This window comes from Mandrillus leucophaeus, unplaced genomic scaffold (genome assembly GCF_000951045.1).
Source record: "Mandrillus leucophaeus isolate KB7577 unplaced genomic scaffold, Mleu.le_1.0 Scaffold236, whole genome shotgun sequence".
Taxonomy (NCBI): Eukaryota; Metazoa; Chordata; class Mammalia; order Primates; family Cercopithecidae; genus Mandrillus; species Mandrillus leucophaeus.
This window is the reverse complement of record NW_012102432.1, coordinates 5,798,600-5,816,276: the sequence shown is the minus strand read 5'-3', so window position 1 is coordinate 5,816,276 and position 17,677 is coordinate 5,798,600.

Sequence of the window (17,677 nt, the reverse complement as noted above, 5' to 3'; positions counted from 1 at the left end):
ATTAAAAGCACCCACGACTATGCCCAGCTAACTTTTTGTATTTTTAGTAGAGATGGGGTTTCACCATGTTGGCCAGGCTGGTCTCAAACTCCTGACCTCATGACTCGCCCACTTCAGTCTCCCAAAGTGCTGGGATCATAGGTGTTAGCCACCGCACCTAGCCAGGTATTCAGTTTTATAAGGGAAGCAGAGCATAAAAGTTTGGAAAATTTGTAGCCTGATAATGCGATAGAAAAGAAAATCCCATTTTCTGAGGAGAAATTCAAGCCAGCTGCAGAAATTTGCATAAGTAACAAGGAGCTGAATGTTAATCCCCAAGACCATGGGGAAAATGGCAAAGTAATGGGGGTCTATTGTGGAATGGGCTGGTGAAGTCTTGTCGTGATTAATATGGGGCTTTCATAATCACATTCGAGCCACATTTTCATGAAGCCATAGGGAATGAAACCAGTTATGGCAAATACAAATATAGTTTTGCATTTTAAATACATGCTTTTGAGATTGTAAATGCCTAGCAGGACTAGAGAATAAGAAGCTGTTGACACATTCTAAAAGAATCATAACTTTTACATTCATTTTGAGGTTTTCACATTTTAAAAGCTTCTCGTGTATTTTTCTACTTTAATGAAATGACTAACTTGGGCAGGATGGGTATTTTGACTGTGTTAAAGATGAGGAAATAGAGGCAAGAAGGTTCTGTGGAAAATGTTACATAGCTTGAATTAGTTCAAATGGTCGATGAAGAGGAAACTGCGACTAAATCTAGATTTGTATGTTGGCTTGGCCATTAAGTATTTACCTTTCAACAAGATGCTTTTCCTCTCCAAGTCTTTGCTTTCTTATCTGTAAAACAGGGATGATTATAGTGCATGACTCATAGATATTAAGATGAAGTAAGACAATGTCTGTAAGACAGACATGTAAGACATGTCTGTTAGCCGAGCACCTGGCACAATGTATGCTCAAAAATGTTTGCTGTAGTTAATAAACTGGCAAATTCAGGATTCAAGCCCAGATTGCTCTGAATTGAAGTGTGATAGTCCACCTTTACAGCACAGTACTGCACAAGAAGTACAGGGGAGTCCAAGGCCACCTGACTACAAGTTTAGGAAAGGGTAAACACACAACCAACTGGGTATGAATAAATCATATGCATTTCATTCATTCATTCATATGAATTTAATATGTACTTTGTGCAAGGCACCTTTTAAGTGCTGGAGATAGAGAGATAAATAAGAGAGGCAGTCTCTACCCTCTGGGGACACAGCTAATCAACAGGAGAACAAATATATTGATTTGATTTCTGACAAGAAACCACCATTTTTTACTATCAGAAAAAGTCTGGCCAATGCATCAATATTCAGTGTCAAGATCGTCAAAAACTCTCTTCATTTAATCCACAGGGTAGCACCATGAAGCAGGCACTGATGCCTCAACGTACAGATGACTGAATGTGGTGAAGCTCTGACTCCAAGCCCAGGGCAGCCCCTACTATGCTGTGCTATAGCACAGGAAGAACTCCATTCACCCAAGTGAAAGACAGGTTTGGGGGCCTGGAATCAAAGAAGGCTAAGTGGTTCCTTTACTTTTGTGATAAGTTTCATCCCCATCTCAGCCTTCTGAAACTTAGTCCAAGAAGCCCAACTGGTTCATCGGACTTGCTGTGACCAGTTAACCTTGCCAGCTCAGGGAAAGAGAGAGAGAGAGAAGAGGGCAGTCAGGGGGAGGGAGAGAAAGAGGGAGAGAGAAAAAGATAGAGGAGGTTTTTTTCCTGAATGTGAGCAATCCTGGCTCCTTTTATCTCTCCAATCTCATGGAAATATTTCCAAAAGGACATATTGAAGGAAACCAAATCTTGAGCCATAGAGGAAGCTGGGCTTGTCTTCTCAAACCAGCACAGGGCAGTTCATTAGCTGGGGTACTACTTTCACTTTCCTGACGTTCCCTAGGTCCTAGGAGGGAAGCCTGAGGTGCTTAGAGATGATGCACAGAGAGAATAGAACAAACCTCTGTATGTTAATGGCTCTGGTGATGTTCTTGAACTGGGTCACTTGCTGAAGTACTGTTTTCCCCTGAAGATAACGAGATGAGAAAGGAGAAGACTTTTCCTTATAGGCTAACAGAACAAAAGGTGGTGAGGAACCACGAAGAATGTTAGCACCTTAACCTCTGACTTGCTCCATTTGTTCTGTTGTAAAAGGCAAGTAAGTTCTGTTGTCTTCTTTCTGACATTTTAAGAAAATGTGAAAACGTTATTGGAAATACGTGATGAAAGTATCACTGAAATGTGTGGCAGAGCCTCTACTATGGGGCCAGGGTCTTCACATACATTGTCTCATTTAACCCTTACAATAGTACTATGAGAAAACAGGAGGTCAGAGTTTCAGCAGCTTCCCAAAACTCAATTCATGGGAATTGCAGATCTAGGATGCAAACCCAGGGCTCTAGGACTCCACAGCTCACATGCATGCCCTTTATATTTCAGAGTTTTTCTCCCAGAGCTCCAGGGCTCCCTGTTGTGGTGGGGGAGAAAGCCAAAGGAGAGGCTCTGCCCACTGCCCTCTTCTGCTTCATGAAAGGGGACTGTAGTATGAAGTTTGTTTCAAGGAAGGGCTCCATAACTAAAACAAAACAAAATGAAAATAGCACAAGCCCTTTGAAAATCACTGTGGAATGCCAGTTACCCCACAAACCCTATGCCATCAGATATTTTCAATGATTTAGTTACTTTTTATTCATTTTTCTTGAGATAAAATTCAAGTACCATAATATTCACCCCTTTAAAGAGTACAATTCAAAATGTCTAGCATATTCAAAGATTGTGTGACCATCACCCCTATCCAATTTCAGAATAGTTTCATTATCCCCACAAGAAATTCTACATCCATTTGCAGCCACTCTCCACCACAGAGAGTATATTGGCAATCACCAATACACTCTCTGTCTCTATAGATTTGCCTGTGCTAGACATTTCGTATAAATGATATAATACTATTATATATAAATATTTGCATCTCACTTCTTTTATTTAGCATAATATTCTCAAGGCTCACCTACATTGTAGTATTTATCAGTATTTCATTCCTTTATATGGCTGAATAATATTTCACTATAAGGATATAGGACATTTTATCTACTAATCAATTAATGGACATTGGGTTGTTTTCACTTTTTACTTACTATTAATAGGGCTGCTGTGAACATTTGCAGACAGGTTTTTGTGTAAAAGTATGTTTTAAATTTTCCGAGTATGTAGTTAAGGGTGTACTCGCCTGTCTTATGGTAACTATATTTAACTTTTTGAGGAACTGCCAAACTGGTTTCCAGAATGACTGAACCATTTTACTTTCCCATGAATGAAGAAAGAGGGTTCAGATTTCTTCATGTTGTTTGTCAACACTTATTATTTTCTGTTTTTTAAATTATAGCCATCCTAGAGGGTGGAAGGTGGTATCTCATTGTGGCCTTGATTTACATTTCCCTAATAACTAATGATATTAAAAATCTTTTCATGTGTTTATTGGCCATTTGTAAATCCTCTTTAGAGAAATGTCTATTCAAGTCCTTTCCTTATTTTGTTAAACTGGGTTTCTGTCTCTTTCATTGTTGAGTTGTAAGATTATTCCAGGCAATTAGACCCTTATCAGATAAGACTTTTAAATATTTTCTCCCATCCCGTGGGTTGTCTTTGCACTTTCTTGCTACTGTCCTTGGATGCAGAAAAGTTTTTTTAAATTTATGTATGTATGTATGTTTTTGAGACGGTGTCTTGCTCTGTCATGCAGTCTGGAGTGTAGTGGCGCGATCTTTGCTCACTGCAACCTCCACCCCCCGGTTCAAGCGATTCTCCTGCCTCAGCCTCCCAAGTAGCTGGGAGTGCAGGCACATACCACCATATCTGGCTGATTTTTGTATTTTTAGTAGAGACGGAGTTTCACCACGTAGGCCAGGCTGATCTCCAACTCCTGAGACCTCAAGTGATCCACTCACTTCAGCCTCCTGAAGTGCTGGGATTACAGGCATGAGCCACTGTGCCCGGCCTTTTTATGCATTTTATTTTTATTTATTATTATTATTTTTTGAGATGGAGTCTTGCTTTGTCGCCCAGGCTGGAGTGCAGTGGTGCAATCTCGGCTCACTACAACCTCTGCCTCCTGGGTTCAAGTGATTCTCCCGTCTCAGTCTCCTGAGTAGCTGGGACTACAGGTGCACGCCACCACGCCCAGCTAGTTTTTGTATTTTTAGTAGAGGTTTAGTAGAGGATTTGCCGTGTTGGCCAGGCTGGTCTCGAACTCCTGACCTCAAGTGATCAGCCCATCTTGGCCTCCTAAAGTGTTGGGATTACAGGTGTGAGCCACCAAGCCTGGCCACAAAAGTTTTCAACATTGATTAAGTGCAATTTATCTATTTTTTTTTTTTTTTTTGGCTGCTTAGACTTTTGGTGCCGTACCTAAAAAACACTGTCTAATCCAAGGTCATGAAGATGTATGCTTATGTTTTCTTCTAAGCGTTTTATAGTTTCAGTTCTTACACTTAGTTCATTGATTCATTTTATGTTAATTTTTGCATAGGAGCTGAGGTAGTAGTCCAACTTCATTCTTTTGCGTGAGGATATCCAGTTGTCCGAGCACCATGTAAACCTGTTCTTTTCCCCATGGAAATCTCTTAACTTTCTCATTGAAAATCAGTTGATAAATGCATGTGTTTGTTTCTGGACTCTCAATTCCATTCGATTGATCTATATGTCTATCCTTATGCCAGTAACACCCAGTTTTGATTATTATAAGCTGGTAGTAACTTTCAAAATCAGAAAGTGTAAGTCCTCCCATTTTTTTTTTTTTGTTTTTGTTTTTTTTTTAGATAGAGTCTTGCTTTGTCTCCGAGGCTAGAGTGCAGTGAGATCTCGGCTCACTGCAACCTCCACCTTCCGGGTTTAAGCAATTCTCCTGCCTCAGCCTCCTGAGTACCTGGGATTACAGGCGCACACCACCATGCCTGGCCGATTTTTGTATTTTTAGTAGAGATGGGGTTTCACTACGTTGGTCAGGCTGGTCTCAAACTCCTGACCTCGTGATCCACCCGCCTCGGCCTCCCAAAGTGCTGGCATTACAGATGTGAGCCACTGAGCCTGGCCCAATGTGTTTTTTTCAAGACTATCCTGAATATTCTGGATTATAGATACTTTACATTTCCATGTGGATTTCAGGATCAGCTTGTCAATCTCTGCAAAACTGGAAACTGGAGCTTTGAAAGGGATTGCACTCAATCTCTAGATCAATTTGGAAAGAGAATATTACCATCCTAACAATACTGTTTTCTGATCCATAAACATGGGTGCCTTTGTATTTATTGAGGTCTTCTGTAATTTATTTCATTGATGTTTTATGGTTTTCAGTGTACAAGTCTTGTACTTCTTTTGTTACATTTATTCCTAAGTATCTCATTTTTATTTATGCTATTGTACATGGAATTGTTTTTCTTACCTATTTACAGATTTTTCATTGCTACTGTATAGAAACAAACTAATTTTTGGATGTTGATTTTACATCCTACAACTTTGGTGAACCTGTTTATTAGCTCTATAAGTTTTTTTGTGGATTCCTTTGAATTTTTGATATGTAAAATTAGGTTTTCTGAAAATAAAGATAATTTTATTTTCCTTTTATTTCTTTTTCTTGCTTGATTGCCTTAGATATAACTTCCAGTACAATGTTGAATAGAAGTGGTAAGAGCAGATGTCCTTGTCTTATTCCTGGTCTTAGAGGAAAAGCTTTCAGTCTTTTACCATTAAGTTATTAGCTGTGGGTTTTTCACAGATTTCCTTCAATTATGTTGAGGTAATTCTCTTCTTATCTAGTTTATTTAGTGTTTTATCAGGAAAGGGTGTTGATTTTTTGTCAAATGCTTGTTCTGCATCTACTGAGAAAATAAAGTGGGTTTTTCCTTATTGTTTTAACATGGTGTAATTCATTGTTTGATTTTTTGTACGTTAAAACATCCTTGCATTTTGGGGTAAATCTCATTTAGTCCTGGTGTATGATGCTTTTATATGTTGCCAGATTTGGTTTGCTAGTATTTTGTCAAAGATTTTTGCATTATGTTCATAAAGAATATTAGTCTATAGTTAATTTTATTTGTAATATCTTGGTCTCATTTGAATATCAGATAATAAAGGGTTGATAGAATGAGCTGAGAAGTAGTCCCTCCTCTTCCAGTTGTTGGATGAATTTACAAAGGATTAGTGTTCTCTCTTCTTTTTTTTTTTTTTTTGGTCAGGTTGGTCTCGAACTCCTGACCTCAGGTGATCCGCCCGCCTCGGCCTCCCAAAGTGTTGGGATTACAGACGTGAGCCACTGTGCCCGGCCTGTTCTATCTTCTTTGAATGTTTGGTGGAATTGACCAGTGAAGCTATCTAGTTCTGAAGCTGTCTTTGTGGGGTTTTTTAAAATTCTATTTTAATATTTTTGCTTATACATCTACTGAGTTTTTTTATTTCCCTTTGAGTTAATTTTGATAGTTTGTGTCTTTCTGAAATGTATTTAATCTATCTACGATATCCGATTTGTTTGCATACAACTGTTCTTAGCATTTCCTTATAATACTTTTTATTTGGGTAAGGTCAGTAGTAATAATAAACCCTCTTTTATTCTTAATTTTAATAATTTGAGTCCCCCTCTCATTTCAGATTAGGTGAAGGTGTGTCAATGTTGTTGATATTTTCAAGTAATTAGCTTTTGGTTTTGTTGACTGTATCTATTATTCTTCTATTTCACGCCTTCATTTCTGCTATGATTTTTATTCATTCCTTCTTGTTGCTTGCTTTGAGTTTATCTCACTCTTATTTTTCCAGGTTCTCAAGGTGAAAGGCTAGGTTATTAATTTGAGATCTTTCTTCTATTTTAATACAGGCATTTCAGTTATAAGTTTCCCTGCAAGCACCGTTTTGGTGGCATCTCATAAGTTTGGATTTGTTGCATTTTTAGTTTATTTATCTCAAAGTATTTTCCAATTTCCTTTGTGATTTTTTTCTTTGATTCATTGGTTATTTAGGAGTTACGTTTTTTAATTTCCACATTTCCCAATTAAAAAATTCTTTATTATTATTTTATTTTATTGTATTGCATTTTTTAAATTTTTTTTTATTATTTTTTTTTTGAGACGGAGTCTCGCTCTGCCGCCCAGGCTGGAGTGCAGTGGCCGGATCTCAGCTCACTGCAAGCTCCGCCTCCCAGGTTCACGCCATTCTCCTGCCTCAGCCTCCCAAGCAGCTGGGACTACAGGCGCCCGCCACCTCGCCCGGCTAGTTTTCTGTCTTTTTTAGTAGAGACGGGGTTTCACCGTGTCAGCCAGGATGGTCTCGATCTCCTGACCTCGTGATCCGCCCGTCTCGGCCTCCCAAAGTGCTGGGATTACAGGCTTGAGCCACCGCGCCCGGCCTTGTATTTTATTTTTTTGAGACAGAGTCTCCTTCTGTTGCCCATGCTGGAGTACAGAGGCATGATCTCAGTTCACTGCAATCCCTGCCTCCTGGGTTCAAGTGATTCTTGTGCCTCAGCCTCCTGGGTAGCTGGGATTATAGACATGCACCACTACACCCAGCTAATTTTTGTACTTTTAGTAAAGACATAGTTTCACCATGTTGGGCAATCTGGTCTCAAACTCCTGGCCTCATGTGATCTGCCCACCTCAGCATCCAAAAGTGCTGGGATTACAGGCATGAGCCGCCATACCTGGCCTGTTCTATCCATTATTAAAGGTGAGATACTGAAGTATCCAATTATCATTATTAAATTGCTTATTTCACCCTGAAATTCTGTCAGTTTTGCTTCACGTATTTTGGGAATCTGTTGTTAGGTACGTATATGCTTATAATTGTTATAACTTCTTGATAGATTAATGCTTTGATCATTATAGAATGTCCTTTTTTTCTCTAGCAACACTTTTTGTCTTACATTTGTTTGCCTTTTCCCCTATTATAAGCATATCCGGAAAATATTAAATATATTGCAATCATAGCACAAATCCTAAGTAATATGAAAATAAGGTAAATACTTGTTGTTCTAGAGTTCATTCATTTCGTTCATTTCCAAAGGTACAAATTATGTTTGTGCTAGAAATTTGGTAGTGTCATGCTTAAAGAAGCTAATGTGCATATCACCCTCTAGTGGACAATTATGTACATTGACACATCCTCTGTAGTTAAGTGAACATGAGGAGGCAGCCATAACCCTTAGTATAAGTGAACATGAGGAGGTAGCCATAACCCTTAGTGATAGAATCATGAACGAGAATCCTAGAAAGTTCTACAGAAACCCAGTTCACACAACCAGATCCCAGTTGCCAAATTTGAAAGCCAGCAAAACCCAGGCTTGGGAAAGACTCTATTTTATTGTTGTAAGCCACGACTCCGATACAAAACAAGATGGCAACACTGTTAAGGGACAAGATCCTGGAGAAGCTCAGACCTAGAGATACCAGAACTAGCCTACAGGAGTTTTCCTATTTCCATACTATGTAGAGGAACATGACAAACCCAGCAGTGGGTCAGATTGACAGTGATGGCTGCTACTTGACTCCTACTGAACATATGATTGTTTTGCTAGGGTGCGTGCTTGATCTATACATAATATTTTTTTCTCCTCTGGCTGCCTTCAAGGTTTTTCCTTTAACTTTGCTTCTCATTGGTTTTACAATGATATTTTAGGTTTTTTTTTTTTTAATTTTTGGTTTTCCTTTATTGATTTTGGATAATTCTTGTTCATCATCTCTTCAAATATTCTTTTACTTCACTCTCTTCTTCTGGAACTTCAATTACATGCCTGTTAGACAGTTGTTATTATCCCACAGCTGATCTCTCTCTCTCTTTTTTCTATTTATGTTTAAATTTGATTCCTATTTACTTATTTTCAAGCCTGGTGATTCTTTCTTCTGTAGTTTCTAGTTTGCTAGTAAGCTTGAATGAATTCTTCACTTCTGCACCCATGTTTTCTATTTCTAGCATGTCCACTTCACTCTGTTTTTTAGTTTCTGCATTTCTAATAAAATTCCTCATCTGTTAATGCCAACTTTCCACCTATTCCACTAGATACTTTAACAAAGGGGTCCCCAACCCCAGGCTGCGGATTGGTACCAGTCTGTGGCCTTTTAGGAACTGGGCCACACAGCAGGAGGTGAATGGTGGGTGAAGGAGCTTTACTGCCTGAGCTCTGCCTCCTGTCAGATCAGCAGAGGCATTAGATTCTCATAGGAGTATGAACCATATTGTGAACTGTGCATGTGAGGGATCTAGGTTGTGTGCTCCTTATGAGACTCTAACTAATGCCTGATGATGTGAGGTGGAATGGTTTCATCCCAAAACCATCCCCCATCCTTCCCCCAGTCCGAGGAAAAATTGTTTACCACAAAACCAGCCCCTGGTGCCAAAAAGGTTGGAAATTGCTGCTTTAACATACTAATCATGGTTATCTCAAATTCACTGTCTGTCAATTCCAACATCTGGGTCATCTCTGAGTTTGGATCTGCCGAATGCTTTATCTCTTGAAGATAGATTGATTTCTCCTACTATTTGTATAATTTCTCTTTGATGAGATTTAAATGGTCCTATGTCAACTGACAGGGAAAAAAATTCACCATGAGAGAAAAGGGAATCTACTGAGGTCAATGATTCAATAGGAAGGCTTGAATATTTGTGGTCAAGAGTAGGGTCTGGTCAAAGTATATGACTGAAGCAGAAAGAGTTTCTGAGATCCAGCCCCCAGAGAAGGCAGTCAAGCTTTTAAAACAAACAAACAAACAAAAACAAAAAACTAGATATGTGAATATAAAAATTGTAAAAGCCGATATAATAACTAGGTATGTGAATACCTAGTTTAAAAAAATAGCTAGGTATGTGAATATAAAAATTATAAAAACCAACATAATAATTTTATTGTATAATAAAATACCAAGTCTAACACATCCTGCTGCTTGCACAGGGATTCAGACAAGCAGCACCATCACAGCAGAGAGTCATCTGGCTGTGTGGAATCAGTTGGGTTTTTTTTAATTAATAGATTTTATTTTTTGGAACCATTTTAGGTTTACAGAAAAATTGAACAGGAAGTATAGAGACTTCCCATAAACCCATTCCCCCCAGTTTCTCCTATTATTAACATTTTTCTTTGGTATGTAACATTTGTTACAATTGACACAATATTATTAAATAAGTCCATTATTTATATTGAAGTTCACTCCTTGTATAGTCCTATGGGTTTTGACAAATGCATAATGTCATGTACCTACCATTTCAGTACTATATAGAAAATAGTTTTACTGTTATAAAAATTTCCTTTGTTCTACCTATTCATTATTCTCTCCCCTCTAAACCCCTGGAAGCCATTGACCTTTTTACTATCCATAGCTTTGCTTTTTCCAGAATGCCGTATAGTTGAATCATACAGTATGTAACTTTTTCAGCCTGGCTTTAGTCTAAAAAGTCTGGATTTCACTTATAATACTCATTGAAGACTTTCTGCATGTCTTTTCATGGCATGACAGTTCATTTTTTTAACCATTGAATGATATTTAGCTGTATGGATTTACCATAATTTGTTTATTCATTTACCTGTTGAAGGACATCTTGGTTGTATCCACCTTTCAGCAATTACGAAAAAAGTTGCTATAAAAATTTCTATGCAGGTTTTTGTGTTAACATAAGTTTTCAATTTATTTGGGAAAAAATCTTGGAACACTATTATTGGCTTGTATGGCAGACTATATATACCTCTGTAATAAATTGCCAAATGGTCTTCCAAAGTGGCTGTACCATTTTGCAGTCCCACCAGCAATAAATGCAAGTTCTTGTTGTTCCACATCCTCACCAGCATTTGGTGCTGTTAGCTGGAACCAGTTTTTAATAGTGCTACAAGGTGCAGCAACAGTATTTTAAAATGAGAATCTACTGGAGAACAGATGCGATTTTGTTCTGACTTCTCTTTGGTGTTTGGGAACAGAACTGACATCTTTGGATTTAGTAAGTCCTTTGGGTTCTTATACCTTGTTGATGAGAAGAGTTTACAAATGGGTATTGGATGTCTTTCTAACTTAAACAGGTAAGTACTTACGTAATAAATTGAAAAAATAGGAACAATATTTTTGTAATTGCACTTTAAGCTATGTAAGGAGGTAATGTGTCATACAACATTGACTCTTGCTTGGAAAGGTGTTTTGAACAAAGCAACTTAAAATGATCTCCTTTAAGAACATAGTTAAGGGCTGGGCGCAGTGGCTCACGCCTGTAATCCCAACACTTTGGGAGGCTGAGGCAGGCGGATCACGAGGTTAAGAGTTCAAGACCTGCCTGGCCAACATGGTGAAACCCCGTCTCTACTAAAAATACAAAAATTAGCTGGGCGTGGTGGTGCATGCCCGTAATCCCAGCTACTCAGGTGAAGGAGGCAGGAGAATTGCTTGAACCCGGGAGGCGGAGGTTTCAGTGAGCTGAGATCATGCCACTGCACTCCAGTCTGGGCGACAGAGCAAGACTCCATCTCGGGGGAAAAAAAAAAAACCCAGTTAAAACTGAAGGTTTAGTAAACTGACTCCAAGTGAAACCATGATTATCTTTTATGTGCCCCTGGCCCGCCACTTCCCACCCTCTCTCCGCTCTGAGACAGGAAGAAGTGAGTACGGGCATACCACGTTTTATTGAACTTCAATTCATTGTGCTTCTCAGATATTGCACTTTTTACTAATTGAAAGTATGGCAATCCTGCATTGAGCAAGTCTTTTTTTAATTGTTATTATACTTTAAGTTCTAGGGTACATGTGCACAACGTGCAGGTTTGTTACATACGTATACATGTGCCATGTTGGTGTGCTGCACCCATTAACTCGTCATTTACATTAGGTATATCTCCTAATGCTATCCTTCCCTCCTCCCCCAACCCCATGACAGGCTCCAGTGTGTGATGTTGCCCTTCCTGTGTTCAAGTGATCTCATTGTTCAATTCCCACCTATGAGTGAGAACATGTGGTGTTTGGTTTTCTGTCCTTGCGATAGTTTGCTGAGAATGATGATTTCCAGCTTCATCCATGTCCCTACAAAGGACATGAACTCATCCTTTATTATGGTTGCATAGTATTCCGTGGTGCATATGTGCCACATTTTCTTAATCCAGTCTGTCACTGATGGACATTTGGGTTGGTTGCAAGTCTTTGCTATTGTGAATAGTGCCACAATGAACATACGTGTGCATGTGTCTTTATAGCAGCATGATTTACAATCCTTTGGGTATATACCCAGTAATGGGATGGCTGGGTCAAATGGTATTTTTAGTTCTAGATCCTTGAGGAATCATCATACTGTCTTCCACAACAGTTGAACTAGTTTACAGTCCCACCAACAGTGTAAAAGTGTTCCTATTTCTCCACATCCTCTCCAGCACCTGTTGTTTCCTGACTTTTTAATGATTGCCATACTAGCTGGTGTGACATGGTATCTCCTTGTGGTTTTGATTTGCATTTCTCTGATGGCCAGTGATGATGAGCATTTTTTCATGTGTCTGTTGGCGAGCAAGTCTTCTTATGAATAAGCAAAGAAAGTGGTTTCTTGAGATGGAATCTACTTCTAGTGAAGATGCTGTGAACATTGTTGAAATGACAGCAAAGGATTTAGAATATTACATAAAATTAGTTGATAAAGCAGTGGCAGGATTGACTCCAATTTTGAAAGTTCTACCATGTATAAAATGCTATCAAATAGCAACATGCACTACAGAGAAATCTTTAGTGAAATATAGTCAATCAATGTGTCAAACTTCATTGTCATATTTTAAGAAATTGCCACAGCCACTCAAACCTTCAGCAACCACTGTCAACACCAAAGCAAGACCACCAGCAAAACAATTAGGACTCACTGAAGGCTCAGATGATCATTAGCATTTTTTAGCAATAAGGTTTTTTGAAATTAAGATATTTAATATTTTTTCTAGACATAATGCTATTGCACACTTAGTAGATCATAGTATAGTTTAAACATAACTTTTATATGCACTGGGAAACAAAGAATTTTGTTTGAGTTGCTTTACTGTGATCTTTATTGTAGTGGTATGGAACTGAACCTGCAGTATCTCTGAGGTACGCCTATATATATGTCTTAAGATAATTCCATCTGTTAGCTGCTTACTACTATAAATGCTGACTCACCTAGAATTTGGCTTCTCAGTCAAATTCTTAAGGTTTTAAGAGAATTTAAAGTTGTGATTTAAAACTCTACCTTTTCCCATTCATTCCAAAAGACAAGAAGGGAATATGCCATAACAATGTTCATTACCTTTACACAGGTGAATATAAATGACATTTCCAACAAGTTGAGTACATTAATGATGACATTTAAATTTCAAGCTAAGAAGAGTTGCCTTTGTGTAGTAGGATAATAAGTACACAGTATTTCTTCATTTTTTACATTTAAAAATGCAATCTCCTCTTTCTCCAGTTGGCATTTGTCTAGAAATTCAGTAAACAAACAGTAACAATGATAAAACAGTGTTTCCCTGGTTCATATTCCACTCTGTGAATTACGGACTTTCTCATTCCATCCTCCAACACTATAGCCCTCCCCTACACCACACACACACCTCAAATTCCTCCAAATTCTGCCAACTCTGTATTCCAGGCACTAGCCTGAACCATTGAGAAAGAAAAACTGATTAAATTTTTGGAAATAAATGTAGGACATGTCACAGTTGTAGTGTTATGGAAGCCCCAAGGGATAGAGGGCACTGTTTGTCATTTGCATTGGTTCTTTTCCCACCCCCATCTTGCCTTGTGAATGCCTCCTTCCCAGGTTGCCCTGTATGTGGGAGTATGGATTAGTCCGGCTCTCTGTCCAGGCTGTTTTGTCCTTCTCTTGCTATGGCATCCTGTCAGTCTTTGATCTGAACTGTAAGGTTAGTTAACTTCTACCCCCACTTATGTGACCAAATACTATTTATAAGATATAATGCTGTTCTAACTTGTGTTCCCAATGTGTAATAATCTTCTTATCTAGCTAAAGAGCAGGAGCTCCTCTCCCAAGAATTCAGCATAAGACCCTCAAAGTAGATTCAGAGAACACTTTTTTTGTTACTTGAGTTTGTGAACCTCTACTCTCTCTTCTGAATACTTCCCAAGAGGTCTCTCAGACTTATATTCAAATAAACCCCTGCTGGTCTCTCCTAACACCACTTGATGGCCATACGTATACCACACATTTTGCATTCCACTTCATTCTGATAATAGACCTCTATTTTTTTTTCCCCTTGGGGAGTTATCCTTTTCCATGTAATCTGAATAGTTTAGTTGGGCTGACTTCTTTAATGGCTTTTGTGTTTGATTAAAAATGGCTGACAGCTGGGCACGGTGGCTCACACCTGTAATCCCAGCACTTTGGAAGGCTGAGGTGGGCAGATCACCTGAGGTTGGGAGTTCGAGACCAGCCTGACCGACATGGATAAACCCTGTGTCGGCTAAAAATACAAAATTAGCTGGGCGTGGTGGTGCATGCCTGTAATTCCAGCTACTAGGGAGGCTGAGGCAGGAGAATCACTTGAACCCGGGAGGCAGAGGTTGCAGTGAGCAGAGATCGTGCCATTGCACTCCAGCTTGGGCAACAAGAGTGAAATTCTGTCTAAAAAAAAAAAAAAAAAAAAAGGCTGACAATTATTTGTTACTCTTCCAGATGAGAGAAGTCTAACTTCCCTATTCATGAATCTGGGATGCCTTAGTGACTTGTGTGGCCAATAGAATATAGCGGAAATGAGAATCTGAGACTTTTAAAACTAGGTCTGAAGAAGGTTTGCAGCTTCTACTCAGGGTTCTTGAATGACTCATTCTGAGGACCACTGCCTACTAGGTAAGAAAAATGACTACCCTGAGACTGCCATACTGCCCAAGCTTCCACGTGAAAAGGCTTCCAGGAGAGATAAACATCTGGCCAGCTCCAGATGTCCCAGCTTAGGCACTTATGAGCGAAGAAGTCTTCTTGGTCATTACAAGCTCTAGCAGTTGCAGTATGGAGGACTGGAAACCCAGCTATCAGCCAGAACCAAAGTCCCAGATATGTGGTCCTAGTCACGATGTTTCCATTCTCTCTAGCAATTTGGGACTCAGACATTGGAAAGCAAAACTGAAGCATTGCTTCCATGCCCTGCCCATATTCTTGACCCACAAAATCATGAGTATAATAAACTTGACACCATTAAACTTTAGGGCAGCTTATTAGATAACTGGAACAGTTTCAGAGGTGGGTTGTTAACTTATATGCAGGTAATCAGAACAGTCAGTCCACCCAGTCATAGTATTTGGTTCAGGACTGAGAACATGACCCAACTCTGGCCAGTCATCATTTCCATCCCCGTAGCTGTAGTGGATGGTTAGGAGATGGGTTTGTTATTCAAAGTGGTTCAATGAAGTACTGTACTTGGAACTTTATACAAACTAGAACAGTCTCTCTGTCTGTAACATTGCTGAGAGGGTGTTATATAAGCATAGGAAAAGAGAAAGTCATCATGCCTCCACCAGCTAGCCTAAGAATGGAGGAGGGAAGAGCTTACCTAAGAAAACAGCAGCAAGAGATAGAGTAAGAATAGACCAGATAGCATCATTAAAGCCAGATCTACCTTGGACTTCTCAGATTAAAAAGTCAATGCCTTCTAGATTTTGCTTAACCCCCTTTTTTTGGGGGGGGGGTGGGGGGCTCACCTTCGCTTGAGTGCAATGGCATGATCATAGGTCACTGCAGCCTCTAACTCCTGGGCTCAAGAAATTTTCTCAACCCAGACTCCTGAATAGCTGGGACTACAGGCACACTCCACTATGCCTGTCTAATTTTAGGACTTTTTTTTGTAGAGATAATATCTCGCTATGTTGCTCAGGATGGTATTAAACTCCTAGACTCAAGTCATCCTCCTGCCTTGGCCTACCAAAGTGCTGGGATGACAGCCATGAGTCACCACATTGGCCTGTTTAAGCAAATTTAATTTTTATTGCTTTGTTAATGGAAACCAAAAGTGTACTAACTACTATATATATGAATTATCTTTATAGTTCAACTAGACTTCCTAGCAGAGGCCGTGATTATTTGTAATTTCTAAATTTTCCCTAACAAATATGTCTAATTTTACTAATGGAATTTTTCAAACTTTATATTTTTAAAATTCGAAGGTGAAGCTTCATGTAATAGTAAAATATATAACAACTAATCTGGTGGTGGAGCATTATCATCACCATAATTTTTCTAACTAACAACCTCATTTTACCTCATTTCTGTAAAATGAAGAAATCAATGAAGGAAACTAACTAAGTCAGTAAATGCTTAAGCAAGAATGTGAACTCACATCTGGTCTAAATTCCATACTTTAAAGTTCTTGGAAACAACTTATGAGTTCTAAAAAATTTGATAAGATGCCACATATTGGGACATAAAGTCAAATGTATAGTTAGTACATATACAGATACCACAGAGTCACTTTGGTTTTCTGAAATTCTGGAGACACACATAACTGCAGATGAAAATTCAATGCATCTGACTATCACAAAACCTTTCCAGTCTTTCTCTTCTACACTTTTTATTAATTTGAGGTTTGTAATTTCTTTTTGTGACCAAAAGTTTTTTTCAAATGTCATCATCCTGTGGACAATGGTTGAGATACCAAGAGTCATGTAAGAAAAATTTGAGATGGGCCCCATCTCTCATTCCCCTTAGTTTATCCCAAGCCTCCACCATACACCTTTTTGTATTGACCTGTTTACTTCTCATTCAATAATGTAACTCTTCATAAGTTTTTAATTTTATTAAATTTTGAAATGATCACAAATTTACAGAAAAATGTTAAGGAGAGTACAAAAAACCTTTTCCCCTGTGCATTTGATGGTAAGTTGCTGACCTCATGCCCTATCACCCACAGATACTTAAGTGTGTATTACCTACAAACAAGGACATTCTCAACACAGCTACCCTCCAATCCTCAAAATCAGGAAACTGATACCAAATCTCAGATTCTATTCAAGTGTTGCCAATTGTCCCCAATATGTTTTCTTTTTTTAACCAAAAGATGAAGTTCAGAATCTCATGTTGTATCTGATGGTCACATCTATGTAGTCTTCTTTGGTCTGGACAGTCTGGAATAGTTCCTCAGTCTTTCTTTGACTTTTATGACTTTGGCAGTGTGGTAGGTTACAGGCTAGTTACTCTATAGACTGTGTGTTAATTTAGATTTTTTAAAAGATCCCCCTAGATTTGTATTCCACATCTCTGGCAGAAATACCACAGAATGATGCTGCACTTTGGTCATGACATCCTATCAGGAACATGATACCAATTTCTGGTCATTGATGATATTCACGTTGATCACATGATTCAGATGGTATCTGCCAGGATTTCCACTACAATGTTACCCTTCTTCCTGTGCATAGAACACACTCACCTCCCTGCCAAGGGAAATAATTCAGTCTTATCCAATTACTGCATTCTGCTAAAAATCCAACATCTCTGGGTGATGCACAGTTAACTCCGTTGTGTCCGATATGGCTCTTCATGGTGGGTCTAGTAATTTGTCAACCAAAATACAAGTTATTAGCCTACTGTCCCCCATATCCTCCCAATATGCTTCATTCAGTGACTGAACAGGACCAAGATAACTGCAGTAGAAACTTCTGT